The sequence below is a fragment of the Ailuropoda melanoleuca genome, chromosome 9 (assembly GCF_002007445.2).
Source record: "Ailuropoda melanoleuca isolate Jingjing chromosome 9, ASM200744v2, whole genome shotgun sequence".
In the NCBI taxonomy this organism is placed as follows: Eukaryota; Metazoa; Chordata; class Mammalia; order Carnivora; family Ursidae; genus Ailuropoda; species Ailuropoda melanoleuca.
In genome coordinates, this window is record NC_048226.1 from 10,599,954 (window position 1) to 10,615,375 (window position 15,422).

Sequence of the window (15,422 nt, forward strand, 5' to 3'; positions counted from 1 at the left end):
TGTTTTGTGGGAGGACCCAATCCTCTATAGGGTGCCCTCTGGGGCAGACCTAAGGTTTAGGTGGTGCCCAGGAGTGGAAGAGGAGAAAGGGGTCATAGTGGTCTTCATGTCAGGGCAGTGAAGGCTGTGCCCTCCCCTTGTCCCCACAGCATGGGTGACACAGGACCATGTGGGGGAGGAGACGTGCAGGCAGGGCCTCTGAAGGAGCAAAGAGCTGCCACCCTTTTACCCTTGTCTTGACCAGGATATGTCCCAGCTTCAAGGTGGGGACAGATTTTCCCAGCTGTTGTAGGTCCAGGACACCTGCCCCTCTCTGTGTCAAGTTTATTGCCAGCCAGGTAGACTTATAAATTCAGACAGTACTTTTTTCCCCCAGAGCGCGCACACCTTTGTCATGTCCTGAAGCTTCTGGTTTGCAACTGTGTTGAAATGTGTCAGCTCGATGGATTAACAGGACAATCTCAGCAGATTTATTTGGCAGAAACACCAGATTCCTGAAACCACGTGGGCTGGCCCGCGTGCCCCCTGCCCTGGGAAAGTGAAATGTACGTCACGGGCTTGGGGGCTTAACTAGCACTGAAAAGCAGTCAGATTTTTGTGATCCTTTTCTTGCCTGTTAACAGTGGCCACCATCGGCTCTCACGTTCGATTCCGTGTGGGTGTTATCCACTAAAGAAGTGAGCAGGACGGACAGGGAGGAGGGAACGAGGGCCCCACACTCTTGTGCAGAGAGAAAGCTGGCCCCAGTCGGCAGGCGGGTAACAGGATCCTGGCCACCTGCTCTTGGACACCAGGGCTCAGAAGACGCCTGTATCCACATCTTATCACTGTGGGCGACAGCAGAGCGTGTTCCAAAAACACACATTCTCTCAAGCCCCCTTAAAAATCTGTTTCATTGTTTCCTCGTTTCCATTGTATATAGGAAGTGATTTTAATGACACTAAAAACAACAACAACAACAAAATCCTGGCTTCATGGTTGTGTGACCTCATGCAAATTACATGTTCTGTCCAGATCAGAGACGTGTCGTGAGGATTAAATCAGCACACAGGGCTTCCCGGACAGTAGCAGGTTCTCGGAGCAGCAGCCCCGATCCCTTTGTGGTCCACACGTTTGTGGTGTCTGTCACTGTGTCATTGTAGCACCACATTTTTGAGGTGGTTCAAGAGGTGCACCTGCCTTAAAGGTGTGGTCTTCATTCATTCATTCATTCATTCATTTTCATTCTTTCATTCATCAGAGACTTAACTGAGCTCCTATTATGTGCCGAGCATTGGGGTCACAAAAATGAATGAGGCACAGCGGTGCCCCAAAGCCGCTCCCACTCTGGAGAGATGTTCCCGCAAGCAGTCATGCTACTGTCTCTCTAATGATGACTCTGAGGGGAACGGGCATCAAGGGCACTGGCATCTAGAACCCTGGAGAGGGGCCCTGGAGGGAGCTGGTGGGAAGGAGGTGGGAGGTGTCTTGCCACCCCACGCCACCTATTACAGTGATGCCCGGGTTTTAGGAAACAAAAGCCAGAGCTGATTTGCAATGAGAGCCCCCCGCCTTCTGGGAGTGGCAGGAAGACCAGAGTCAATACATTTTATTGCTTTGGGACTAGAGTCAACCGGAAGACAGAGAGATGGGGCAGGAAATCCTGCCTGAATCCAAAGTTCCCATGCGTTGGCATAAAATCCTGATGAACCCTTGGAGGGAGGGGAAAAATATGAAGTCTATGATATTCGAGTGATACTGAGAAATTCCTGACTTTACAAGGACAGATTTTTAGCAAAGGAAGTTGGATATTTAGAGGTGCTTTTTTTCTCCAGAATTATTTTTAGCTTCCAGCTATACAATTTTTCTTGCCAACTTAGGTGCTGTATGTGGACTAGACCGGTTGGGTTGGGGAACGAAAAACAAGCCACGTCCTCCTGTTGGGGAGTCAGGAGGGAACAGGCGTTCGAGGGCACTGGAACAGAGCCTGTAGAGAATGGGATTCCTGAAAAAAGCCATTTGTGTGGAATCACTGAGCGGGGTGAACCCGCGAACCAGAACCCGTTTTACAGGACAGGAAACTCCGAGAAATGGAATGACTTGCCCGTGGTCACACCACTCTAGGGAAGAGTCTGAACGAGAACCCAGATGTGCCCCGTGGGGGTTGGCTTCTGTAAGTGTGCCGCGAGGGGGTGGGTGGTTAATGAGCTCAAGCCCTTCAAGGGTTTCTTGATGCTTCTCTTCTAAGGATAAGACTCCACTTAAATGGAACCCACCTTTCTTTATAGAACACACAAAGGAAGAATCTAGTAGCTGTTTGTATCCTAGGCGGCCTCCTTTGTGCCCAACAGCTAACCTGGTCATAGTTTTAAAACTAGGGGATTGAAATTTGTTGTCCTTTAAAGCATTCATTTTCTCTTTCATCTTTGGGAAATCCATAGGAGAAGAAACGTGGAACTTTGAGGCAGTATGTCTGTCAAAGAGAGATTGACTTTAAGAAACAACTTGGGAAGTAGAGATGGATCTTGCCCTCCTCCTAGGAAATCATTCTGGAGAGCAGGATCCTAATCCCACCGATTCTTACCCTGAATGGCTTTGGAGCTCTGTCTTGGGAGGCTGTGGACCCTTTTCTTTGCATTCATGGTGGTGGCAGGGAGCGTGTGTTTTCTGGAGAGCCAGGCATAGTGTTGGAGCCAGCTAGTGACTCAGTGGGGCGTTCTGTTCCCCGGTTCCTCTGCCTTTTGGGCTCCCAAGGCATCTCGCTGTGCGGGGGTTAGTGCGTGGTGTTTAAACAGTCTCTTCCCTGCTGTGGGTCCATCAGGCTGCCCGACACACGACAGGTCTGTCCCCTGAAGAGGGAAAAAATGAATGGGGAAAAAAAAAAGAAGCTGATATGACGCCACTACTCTAGGTATCATGGACAAAGTTCATTTCAGTGATTTCTTTAGCAGGATCTCTCTTTTGTATTTATACCTGGATTATAGTCTTAAATAGGAGTGATTGGCTGAGAGGTGACAAGGGATAGGGCTCCCCCCGCCTGCCCCCAGCTAGTTCTCAAAGGAAATTGGGCCCCGGCTCCTTTGGGATATTTATGAAAATATTATGCTGTCCAACTTACTGTTATCCTAAATTCAGATTTTTTTTGAATCCACAATAATCCCTATTTAAGTGGAATTCCTCCTACCGTATTCCACATGTATGTGGATACATGTCTGTATGAAGTGATGTGTTTGTATGTGCACTCCCTTACCCACCCATTTCTCAATCTAGCAAATATTTGTCGAGGGCCTACTGTGTGTTGGGTACTTCTCTGAGTCCTGGGGGTACAGCCATGGAAGCACGAGGTACTAGCGTTCATGGAGTTTATAACCCGGTGTAAGGGAGTCCAAACAAATGAACAAGCATAAGGAAATGACAGTAGTAATAACTACTCTAATGAAAGCAAAGCAGGAGAAGAGGCTGGGACAGTAGACAATGAAGTGTTCCTTTAGAGGATGGAGGCCGGGGGCTCGCCGAGGAGGGGACATTTGAACAGACACCCGAATGAAGAGAAGGAGTGGGCCCAGAGAGTGTCAGGAAAGCTGCAGGTACAAAGGCCTTCCCACACACACACCACCCACCTGCCTGTCCTCCCAAAGCCGTGTCCCCTGGGAGGGCACCCCGATTGTTCTAGATGCCCTCCCGCTATGGAGAAAGGTGCTGGTCCCTTCCTACCAGATGGGTAGGAGTTCTTTTTCTTTTGAGCTTTTAAGCTACTGGAGATTTTCCTTTCATGTGTTTCATTTTGTATTCTAAGCGTGAGTCTTTAACTTCAGAAAGACTCTTGAATTCAGGAAATACTTAACGATACGGGCTCAGTGGTGAGTCAAGCCCACGCTTCCCGAAGTCTGAGGCTCTCCTGTTAAGGCCGTGGGTGGTGCTTCACAGGGTTCTCATGAAGAACACTGGGGGGACGCTGGGCACTCACGGTGGCCAGCCAGCATATCGATGACAGCCAAGGTTTGGGGCAGTGCGAGGCACGGAGTCAGCCCCCGTATGTTCTTGATGCCTGATCATGGACATGATTCTGCAAGGCAGGCCATGTGGGAGGGAGACGACACTTCGTTTGATGCCACTGCCCATTCTCTTGACCACCCCGTAGCAGTTTCCTGGGACAGTTTACTGTTAAACTGGGGTCACTCGAGACTGTCAATCAGCAAAGCAGACAGAATTTTTCTACGCTCTCCTCCCCATGAGTGGCTGCCATCTACCTTGGCAGTGTTGTGCGATTCATCACAGAGTAGGAGCTAATATTTCCCCAGGGCCCCTTAGCAGCGGAAAACGCTAAAGGCGTGGTACAGAGGTTTCTAAGTTACTTAGCAGATTTTATGAACTGCTAATTACCCCATAAAGGCGTTTTATTGGCCAAGGGTGCTCTGTGATTGGCTGTGTGTACATATCTCAGTCCCTTTGCCTGTTTCTCCTGCCCTGGTCAGCGCATTGCTAGAAAGTTCTGCCTTCTGTCCAGCAAAGGAGGCTTTGGATGTCCAAGCCAGTGTCCACCACTGGCCCCCAAAGGACTCTGGTTCTGTAGCTGGTGACTCTTGGAGTTAGTCATTAGGGGTTTCAAGTAGGACTACAGCCTGGGATACGACCATATGACCTCTCGACTTGATTGCCTTAATAGATTAGGCAACAGACAGGAGCCTTGGTTTTCTTATCTGCCAAAGTGGGGGAAGGAAAGGGGAAGGCAGATTTTTGTTTATTTTCGTCTGTTTGGTTTCTCAATGGGCTCCTCCACTTCTGAGTGTTTCAGAAGTTTCTCATGTAGGGGACAGAAGTGACAGAGCAGGTGGTGAGTTTAACAGGTGACAGAAGGAAAGCAGAGCTAGCCAGCTCCTGTTTCATTTTTATTTTTCCCGCATTAGAATGCCTTAAAATGGAAAGGGTAGGGCCAACAGGTTCACAAGGCAACTGGAGTCCAGAGTGATTAAAAGAAAGTAGCACGGGGCAGGGGGCTTGGGGCTGTTTGAGTTCTGTTTTCTATTTTCTTAAGAGAGTTTGGAGAAATGAGCTTGTAGGTCCACTCCCTGGTTCTTTAAAAAAAAAAAAAAATTGCAGGGTTGCCTGGGTGGCTCAGTCGGTTTAAAAAAAAAAAAAAGATTATGGGAGGAAAAGGAGATGACTGAGTTGTCATGGTTTTTATGAAGCAGGAAAGGATGGATGCTGGAAACAATAGGCGATATGTGGGAGAGAGTGACAGCATTCCCCAGCAAGTGTCCAGAGTGGATTAGTAAACAGATGGGGGGTTGTGCTAGAAGATGACTGGGAGTTGTCACGAGCTCTCTAAAAACCAGCAGAGCCAAGTCAGTGTGGTACATTTCTGATAGGGTCGCTGTTAATACCAAATTCATACCCAAGATGCAATTTCCTGGAGATGTGCTAACAGATTTTCTCCTCCTGTCCTTATGAACTTGCTAAACAACACGTTGCTCCCATTTACTGAGAGAACCTGTGTGTTAGACACAGGCTACGGCTTTTATCCGTGTTGTCCTGTATAATCCTCAGGTCAACCCCGCGAGAAAGGTGCTATCACGATTTTTCCTATATTGTCATGAGCAAGAGTGAGACTCAGGTTAAGCAACTTGCCTAAGGCTGCACAGCCCGTGGGGGCAGAAGAGGAGTCTCTCCCCAAGCTCTTACCCACAATGCCCAGCTGCCTCCCAGCGCTTACTACGGCTGCACGATTTGCCCCCAGAGTATTCGTATTGGGTTGGCATTGGTCTGCAAAGACCTCTGATGTGGAGTGCCACTGGGGTCTTCCCTTTGCTTTGTGCTGTTCAACATTTTTAATCGGCGACCTGAATGGAGCTGTAAAGGTACACTTTCCACGGAGCTAAACAGTTGGGACGGGCTGGAGGAACACATCATGCACAGGATGTCTTATTCTGTCCAGCCGTGGGTGGAAACCACAAGGACCGTCGCAAAGTATACATTTCTGCATCTTGGTTTTCAGTTTATTTTTTTTATTTTAAAGTAATCTCTGCACCCAGCCTGGGTCTTGAACCCACAGCCCCCGAGATCAAGGGTTGCACACTCTACCAACTGAGCCAGCCAGGCAAGTAATCTCTACACCCAACCTGGGTCTTGAACCCACAGCCCCCGAGATCAAGGATTGCACGCTCTACCAACTGAGCCAGCCAGGTGCCCCGGTTTTTAGTTTATTTGAATTTTCAGGTTAAGCCACACGTGTGCAAGAGGGACACTTCAGAGCAGAGCGTGTAGAGGGGACGTGCGTAATTCAGAGCCCGCGTTGCCTCCTGCCGTCACTGTGCTCTCAGTATGCACAAGCCACCTGTTGAGAATCCTCCCTAGAATTTGTGCCAAGGATTAACAGCAAACAGAAGACCAGTCCCTTCTGCTGACTCGCTGCTCGTTCTACTGGGTGCTGCCAAGCACGATGGAGGAAAGGAAGCCCCAAGGGGCAAGTGGGGGGAGCGAGGAAGGTGGGGGGTGTGGGTCGCTGGTCAGTTGTATGTCAGGGCCTGCCAGGGCTGGAATGGGAGGAGCAGCTGGACGGGCTGCCTGCCTCCTGGGTTGCTCAGTGATTTTGCTACACGTCTCCAGCCAGAGGGTGGTCTAATCAGAACCAGAATCCAGCCCTCCAGACCCCGCTCGTCCCAAAGGGAACTCACCAGTGCCGAAATCCGCCCCTGCAACCTGGCTTCGGTCTGCTGGCCCCAGGAACAGAGACATGCACTTGTGTCTTTGACACTCCCAGTACCTGCCTCCTACCTCCATTCAGCGAATGTATGTAATCAATACTTATTGGGGGCCGATAGCGCCCGGCAAGGTTCTAGGTCCTGGGGATATGTTTTTAATAAAACAAATAAAAAGCGAAAAGGAAAGAAAAAGATACCTACCAACCCTCAAATGGGGAAACGTTCTAACTTAGAAAGAAGACCACTGGGATATTGGATTTAATGCGATATTCAGGCAGCTTAAATATACAGTAAATTTTTTAGGCTGGAATGGTCAGGACTTTTTTTTCCCCCCTAGGTGGATATTAATTCACAATGGAATCACTGCAGCTAATTTTCATGGAGAGCATGCTGCAACTGGGGCTTTTTCTGTGGCTTCCAAGGCCCAGTACAGAATCCCAGTAAGTTGGTATTCCCAAGAATTTTTGTGCGACCCAGAAATGAAAGCATGTTGCTTTTTGCTGGCATATCTAACAGGAGATCTTGACTTCTTGCTTCAGAAACAGGGGCGTGCATGTGAACTTGTGTGCCCACATGTGTGTTTAAACTTCAGAAAAAGTCTGACCCATGACCAAACAACCCCCTCCTCCGCCCAAACTGCCAGTGGCTTAGAAGAATATCCTGTTTCCTTCAGGCCCCAGAGGGCATCTGTTCAAGTAAATATCTTAATTAAATTACATCCTGTTGCCAAGTCCTTTCTTCAAGACGAGGCAGTCAATGGAATCTCTTCTGGGAAAGTTATGCTATCATCGCTGGATGGCTTGCTTCAGGAGGAAAATGTGTTTGAAAACTCTCCGCACCTTGTCCTACTTGCATGTCAGGTCTGTGACCAGCGGGAAGAAAGGAAACTTGCTCACTTTTAGAGGAGGCCAAATTTAGGATTTGTCCCTGGTCATGTGGGAGCAGCTGTCGGGAGATTTTCTCTGCCTGGCCAGCCCCTTCCACTGCGGCAAGCAGCAGGGGCAGGGTCCCTGTGATCTGGGGAGTCAAGACACTTGCAGCGAGCCAAAGCTGGGATTATCCCCAGGCTCAGTGAGTGTCTGCCTTCCAAACTTTCCATTTTGCATCTCTTACCTACTTAAATGTAGTCATTGCCTGGGCAAAGGCCCATGTGAACATTTGTTTTTGAAAAATGTTTATGTTTTCTCCTAAGGGAATACATACTCCCCCTAGAAAACTTGGAAACCTAATATAGGCTAGGAAGGAAAATAAGAATCATCTATTTTCCCACATTGCAGGGATAAAGTATATTTTTGTCTGGTTTTTTTCCCCCCAGTATTTTTTTTCCCCTGATCTTATGCATCTAATCCAGCCAACACTGTGTGAGTGAATGGATCTTACAGGGTTTTGTTAATGATGTCTGCCCCAAGGAGCTGAGCCCTTATTCCAGCTGAGGCTTGCACGCTTGCCTTCATATGCATTTTAATGGAACTCTTCTGTCTAGTATTATGAGAGGTAAAAGATCTGTGATTCAATCAGGCACCTTCTGGGCTCAGGTGAAGAGTCTGTGAGCCCAAAGGCCACAGGTCAATTACCTAGGAGTGATTCAGAATTCCAGCTGCCTGCCCAGTCACACTTCGTAAGGTGCATTATTGCTCTAATAAAATGTTCTGGGCTATAATTTTGTAACAATTGGTACTAGGAGTCCCAAAGGAATGGTGCATTGATCTTGAACACGGGCTCTCCCCAGCCCCCCACCAGCACAGCAAAGTTTGCTTTAATGATGTTCCTTTGAATAATTTAAATGCCCCCCTCCTGTTGATTCATTCTGTGTACTTTATTCTGCAAAATGCCCCGAAGGGTTAGTTGGCTTTCAAAAGCTGCATGTTAGACACAGTTGGATATTATTTTTTTCCTTCCGTGGCTTTGAGATTTATGCACGGATGCTTTTCTCAGACAAATACCAAGGGAAAAGACCTTTGCAAAATACAAAATTTCACCCCGGGAATACAGTGGACAATTTCTCGCCTTCTGCCAAGCCTCTGGTGGAAGCTCAGGGGTGCGGGAGGTGGGGAGGGATGGCGGTAGGGTTGGTGTGGGCCTCTTTGGTTTGGGTCACACCAGAGCCCCGGTAAACAGCACAGTCACGACTGTTCCCCTAAAATGATTTAAAAATCTGATATCGTTACTACTGATTGAACCATGGAAACCTGATTGTGAGCTTGGAAGAACTCTGCCCCGGGGGATCAACGGTTGAGGAAATTTTCGGTCTCACAGGGTCTGAGAAATCCTCTTTTCCCAGAGCTTGGATTGACAGATGAGAAGGCTTTGCCAGGGCTGAAAAGTGTGGGTACGTCACAGCCACCGCTGTGCAGGGGGGTGAGAACCCAGATCTCCTGAAGCCCAGCCCTGCCTCTCCTGTGCCCCGCATAGCCTTTCCAAGACATCTCACGTTCTAAGGTCCCCAGAGAGGTATGAACACTGTACCATGGAAACGACAAATGCTCTTTGCTCAGTGGTGGGATGACTTGAAAAGCAGATACCTGGGGCACCTGGGGGGCTCAGTGGTTTGAGCGTCTGACTCTTGATTTCAGCTCAGGTTGTGATCTTGGGGTCCAGGAATTGAGCCCCGCATTAGGCTTCACGATCAGCAGGGAGTCTGCTTGGGGATTCTCTCTCCCTCTCCCTCTGCCCCTCCCCTCATTTGCGCGTGCTCTCTCTTGCTCTCTAAAATAAATCTTAAGAAAAGCAGATGCCAACCTCTGGAGCTCCCAGTGTGTTCATACTGCAATGAATGTACGTTGTGGATTGTGTAAAATGCACCCCAGTTGCAATTTGGCATCCTGTCTGAGCTCTGTCATGCCCTTTGAGGGAGGGGCGTGAAGAGAGCATTTCACCAATGCTCACAACGTCTGCGAGCCTTTTAAAGAAACGTTCTGCACCGAGGATCCCCAGGATCTGCTTGGGCTTCCTTCAGCTGCACCCGGGCCCGTGTGTGAAAGGTCAGGGCAAGGAAGAGCGAGACAAAGGAAGTTGATGGCAGCTTTGCAGGAGCTAAACACAAGGGTGTTTTTCAAAGGGATGAGTCAGGAGGGAAATAATAGCAGTATAAAAAGAATTTGAAAAGCATGAGAAAAAAGAAAAAGTGTTAATTATGTTAACCTTTTAGAACTTAGCAGGAACAGGGGCCTGTTTTGTTTCCTTGAAAGCAGCCATCTGATGATAAATACTTTCTACAATCCCAAATAAGGGGGCCTCCTGTGCTGCTCAGTTGTTTTGCTCATAAGGCCCCCCCCCGCCCCGTTCTTGAGGCCTCAGAAAGTTCTCCTGGATCCCTACTTTGGACCCTCTTTAGAATTTCACTGTACAAAATGGGGAAGTGTGGTGTGTCCGAGGTCAGTCCCTGAGGGGGCCTGAGCCACTTGCGGTCCTGGAGGGGCCGAGGGTTGTGGGAAGAGCCCAGTCTTTGGAGCAAGACCGAGATGGTTCATCCTGGGCTCGACCACTTGCTGACAGCTGTTCTCCTGGCCAAGTGGTTAAGGCTTTCCGGTGCCCCAGGAGGTCGTCTGTAAAAGGGACATCAGCTCTGCCCACTGCAGGATTGGCACAGGACTCTGGCCCCAGTTAGCCAGCTGATGGTCATCACAGTCAGTGGTGGACCGTGTCACCTGCCCTCACCTGTGGGCCATCGCCCATAGGGTTCTTGCTTTGTGTTGGGTCTCTTGATCTTTGGTCAAGACGGGGGCCAGAATACATGGTCCCCTAAGAGGGGGCTAGCATTCACTTTGTCCAGAACTGTCTTGAACCCAGATGGCCACATCATGTACATGCCTGTGACGAGGGGAGATGGGGCATCGTGGGGGCCAGGTGTGGGAACGAGAACGGAATTTTCACTGGGAGCATCTGGGAATGCTCCCTTGAAGACGTGGAATCCCAGAATCCTAAGGAAAGAGGAGGGCTTTGGTGTGGTGGTCTTGGGGGTGGGAGCAGCTGCAGTAAAGGCCGAGAAGTTGAGTGTCCAGTGTTGTTGAAAGTCTCAGGGCTGGGCTCTGCTTCCACCCTAGAGTCCGAGAAGCAGGGGGGAGGGTGAATGCAGATGAAGCTGGAAGGGAAGCATTTTGGATAAGGCTGTGGGTTTTCAGATTTTACTATGTATGTAAGGGGCAAACCCATCGGAAGCTTTTGAATAGCGGAGATGCCCTGGGTTTTTGGCAGAAAGCTCTGGCTGCTGTGACTGGGTGGGTGGGTTGAAGTGGGAAGCAGCTGCAGGTGGCGGGCCCCTTGGAAGGCAGCGTGATCCTCCTGGCAAGCCATCGGGAGGATGAGGACCAAGTCAGAGATGCATTGAGGAGACAGCTTTGAGGAACATCCCAGAAACAGTGCTAAAAGGATCGGGAGTCGGCTTGGATCGGGCTGATAAGGAGAGGGAGGGGGTGACAAGCACCCTACCACTGGTGGCCTGAGGTGGGAAGCTAGAATGGGGGAAGGGGAAGGAATGAGGGGAAGCAAGTCCTGGCTGAGCCTTTTGACTTTGAGATGTCAGGGCAAGTCTGTGTCAACATATCTAGCAAGTTGTATTTGTGTACAGTTTTAGAATTTACAGAAGAAGCTCGTATGTCAAAAAAACCCCATGGCGTGGGGCATTCTGATCATCCGTGTTTTATGGGTGAGGATACTGAGGCCATGCCTACGTAGCAGAGTCGGTGGTTAGAACGGGCGGTGAGGTGGAAGGCACTTTCGGCACACGTTGTCCAGCACCTGGAAGCATTGAAATTCACACTGTCCACCCGATATTTCACTCTTTGGAGGAAGATTGTCATACTCCTTCCCGCACGCCATGTTCTCCCCGTTAGTGGAGAAATAGCCGTGTGCCAGCTTGGGCAGCTGCGTGGACACATGGGGTGAAAGACTGAGGGACATAAAAGCCAGTGTGGTGAGGAAGACAGGAGGAGGGAAGAACAGAGCAGACAGGGAGGCTGGCCTGGCTGGGGCGCAGTGCGAGAAGGGGCAAGGCACAGAGTCAGTAGTGGGGTCTTGTCGACCGTTGGGGTGCAGAGGGGTGGGGAGCCGTGGTACGGTGCTGAGCAGAGGAGTGGCCGGATCTGCCGGTCCCTGTGGGCTGCAGAGGGCAAGGAGGATGGTGGGGCTCTATGCAGAGACCCAGAGGGATCCCTGGAAGCTAGGAGCAGGGGGCAGCATGCGTGTATCTTAAAGGGAAGACTGAGACTATTCGGATGGATTCTTTGTGGCGATTGGTTGATTCGAGGAGTCCAGGAGGGTCTCAGTATCTGGATGGGTGGGGACGCCGATAGGATGGAGAGGGCTGTAGAGAGAGCAAGCTTGGGGCAGGGTGGGGGGACACGGCCAGGAGCCTGTGTTAGGCTGTGCTAAGCTTCGGATGCCTCCTGGGCACCCAGATGGAGACGGTCTGTGGGTACTTGGGTGCAGGAGCACTGACGTCGGGAGCAATGCCAGTTTGGGAGTCATCCGTGTGAGACCTAAAACAGCAAGGCTGGATGAGATGGCCCAGGGACTGGGTGCAGACAAGAAGGGGAGCCTGGGGCACTCCCTTGCTGAGGGAGCAGAGGAGGCCTGAGAAACAGCTGGAAGGCTGCAGGGTGTGGAGTCTGGGCGGCCAACGGAAGAAAGTATGTCCTCCAGAAGGAGGAGGGATCACCTGGGTCTAGGGTGGCAGGTGAATCGGGTTGAATGACAGTGGCCATTGGATTCATCGTCTTCATTGGCTTCTGAGGAGGCCTGGTCCCCGCGTCTCCCCCCGCAGTGACATGCAGCTCTTGTGCATGGAAAGGGCNCGTCTTCATTGGCTTCTGAGGAGGCCTGGTCCCCGCGTCTCCCCCCGCAGTGACATGCAGCTCTTGTGCATGGAAAGGGCCGGTGAGAATTTCACCGTCACTGATCCGTGGTGTCCCTCTGTCATACCGATAGCCCTAACCATCACTCGCTGATGGCCCGTTAGGTGTCATGTGATCTCCATTTACTCTCGTTTGACCCTCCCCACAGGACTGGAGGGTCCCCAGTTCCCACAGCAGCAGGAACTGAGGCTCAGAGAGTTTTGATGGCTTGTTCAAGGTCAGAGTTAAAGGGGCAGAGCAGGATCAGGCCAGTGGGCTCCCGGGCGTGTGGTTTCTCACGCTGGGGACGGTGAGTCCAGTGGGCACAGAATAGCTCCAGAGGGAGCTGTGGTCTAGGCTTTAAGACTGGAGCTGACCACGCAGGGGGCCTCTTCAGATTCCTCCAGTGGCCTCACGGGTCCCCCCAGAGGCCCTTGGCTGAATTTGTGTACAGAAATAAGACCAGCTCCATAACGACGCCAATAAAATTCTCTCTGTGCTGTGTATGTTATGACGACAGTGGTGCAAAAAGGTAAACTTTGCCAGAGGGAAATGTCACGCTTTTTCTTCGCTTTTTCCTTTGTTAGAATGATGTTTGGTAAAAAGGATATGGTGTGGCCCAGAGGGATATAGAAACCCAGATCTGTTTAAATATAAAAATATACAAACTCAAGTAAACACACACATACGACCGTGAATTGCAAGAAGGCTCTCCGGCAGGCTGAGTGATCTCAGAACCGTGAACCAGGCTGCAGACTGACTTTAGTTCTTACCACCACCTTGCGGGGGAGGGCAGAGGACTGGGTTCTGCCAGCCCCAGGCTGTTCACTCCAGGACAGCTCGGGAAGGGAGGACAGACCTCCCATAGTTACAACCCGGAGTGGGTTCTAACACCCGTGCAGCCCCAGACCCCATGCCCCCCCCCACTTACAGAGGCCCGTCCACGAGGAGTCCATAAGTGTGTGAGTACCTGCCCTCATTCCATGCCCTTCACTGACCCAGGAAAGGCACTAGTCCTCTTCCTCCTTCTTCTGGACCCAGTGCTGTTAGAACCTGTGGGGTGTGAGGGTTGATGGTGGGGAGAGGGCAGGAGTTTTGGGTAGTGCCATAGTTTGGGGCCCCATCCTGAATTTGCCAGCAGGACAAGGTGGGGTGGGGCGCTCACACAGTGCTTAGTGTGGACTGGGGCATTTCCCTGCCATGTAACTGGGGTCGGCCACTGCCCCAGGCTGGGACCAGCCCCTCCAGGCTGCACTCCAACTGCAGAACTCCCCCCGGGCCATGTTGCAGTCAGAAGAAGGTACCCCATCTGTGTTCTGGATTTCTCCTGTGTGTGATCGTCCTTCTAGCCAACTGTGTTTCATGAAACCCAAACTGGGTCTTGCCTGGAGCTCATTCTCCTCTAATTTTTAAAGCCAGCCAGAGAGTTTGTTCTGGGAAATCTAATCTATGCGCTGTCTGTGCCAGCCTATGGTTGAAGAAGGGCTGTTTCGTTTCTGAGAAACCTTCTGGGGCTTTTTAATGATTCTCTTCAACTTTTTCTTCTCACTGAAAATTCCACTTAGTCAGGAATTCAGGGGCTTCGGCTCCTGAGGACTGCCGTCAGGTTGAGAAACGGACAGCCCTGCACGCCCCCCACCCGCACCGAAGCAGTAATTACCCCAGACTTGTCACGCACCTTGGTAGCGAGCCGTGTGCCTCCTTCCAAACCCAAGTCGTTCTTTTTTTTTTTTTTTTAATTTTACCATTGCTTTAGGTTACCACTCCATGTTTCTATGTTCTAGCTTTGCTACGACCAATTCTGAGACTAGAAACTTGCCTCCGAGACGGCTTCTCGCCCGGAGGTCTTGTGAGTCTGGATTCGCAACAGCTCACCTTATGCTGTGCGAGCAAGTGCCTAGATTTCACGGCGGCGTGACAGTCTTTATTCAACAGATCGGTGGAACGTGACCGCTATGAAGATGGGAAGAGGGAGGCAGGCCTGAGGGCTGTTTTGGTTAACTTTGACTTGGAGGTCCTGGTTCCGGGTTCTCCTGCTCCCTGGTGACCGGCTCCGCGGGTTCATTATTTCCACAAATAGTGACGGAATGCGTTCTATGGGCCACACACTATTGTGAGTGCTGAGGACACAGCAGTACACACTCACAGGGCTCGTACTGTAGCAACATGCCCGGCGGGGGGGGGGGCGCGGGGGGCGAGACAGGGAATGCCAGTTGTGTTCCTTGGGCCTTAGAGCCTTGACCCTCTGCGATCTATCTGTTGCTTGCAACTCGGTCTTTAAGAGTGCAGTGATTTTCACCTACGTGATGTTCTGGTAATAATGTCTATGCCAGATGCTGTGTTTCACTGGGCAACAAGACTGTCCTTTCTTCCTGGCCTAAGTTGGGGGGAATTGATGCCTTTAATGATTCGACCCTCCAGGCGCCTTAGTTGTGGGTAGGAATCCCAAGCTCAGACTGGTGCTTGGTGACATTCTTAAGAAACGATCACGCTAACCCAGCATTTCTACCCTGAGTCCAGGCCTCTGGCATCCAAAATCTCAACAATAAAGATGCATGTCCACATGCAGGGGTCCGCTTCTCGGACACTAGATGCAGAACTTGCTTCACGAGTCCTAGGTACCAGCCCTGACCCACCATGCCCAGCATCAATCAGATTCCTAACACATTTCTAAGGCTGTCTGTACATTGCTAAAATGCGACCTTGAGCTGCTGAAACTTCATTCGTGGGCATTGTTACTTTCGGCGTGAAACTGACCACACAGTCGCCTGGAAGGTGCATGCAGCCAGAGACCCGACATCCTCTGCTCTTGCTGCCTGTTCCAGCGGTTCATTCGATGCTGGAACATTAGCAGGCTTCCCCAACACGCTGATGACGTAAGGCTTCCTTCCCCTTAGCTTCTGGTTTTCAT

General features: G+C 50.6%; 1 protein-coding gene across 1 annotated transcript in view; it reads left to right on the forward strand.

Moving 5' to 3' along the window:
- SLCO3A1 (solute carrier organic anion transporter family member 3A1) overlaps window positions 1–15,422 on the forward strand; it is a 241,679-nt gene that overhangs the window by 96,592 nt on the left and 129,665 nt on the right. The window lies entirely within an intron of this gene.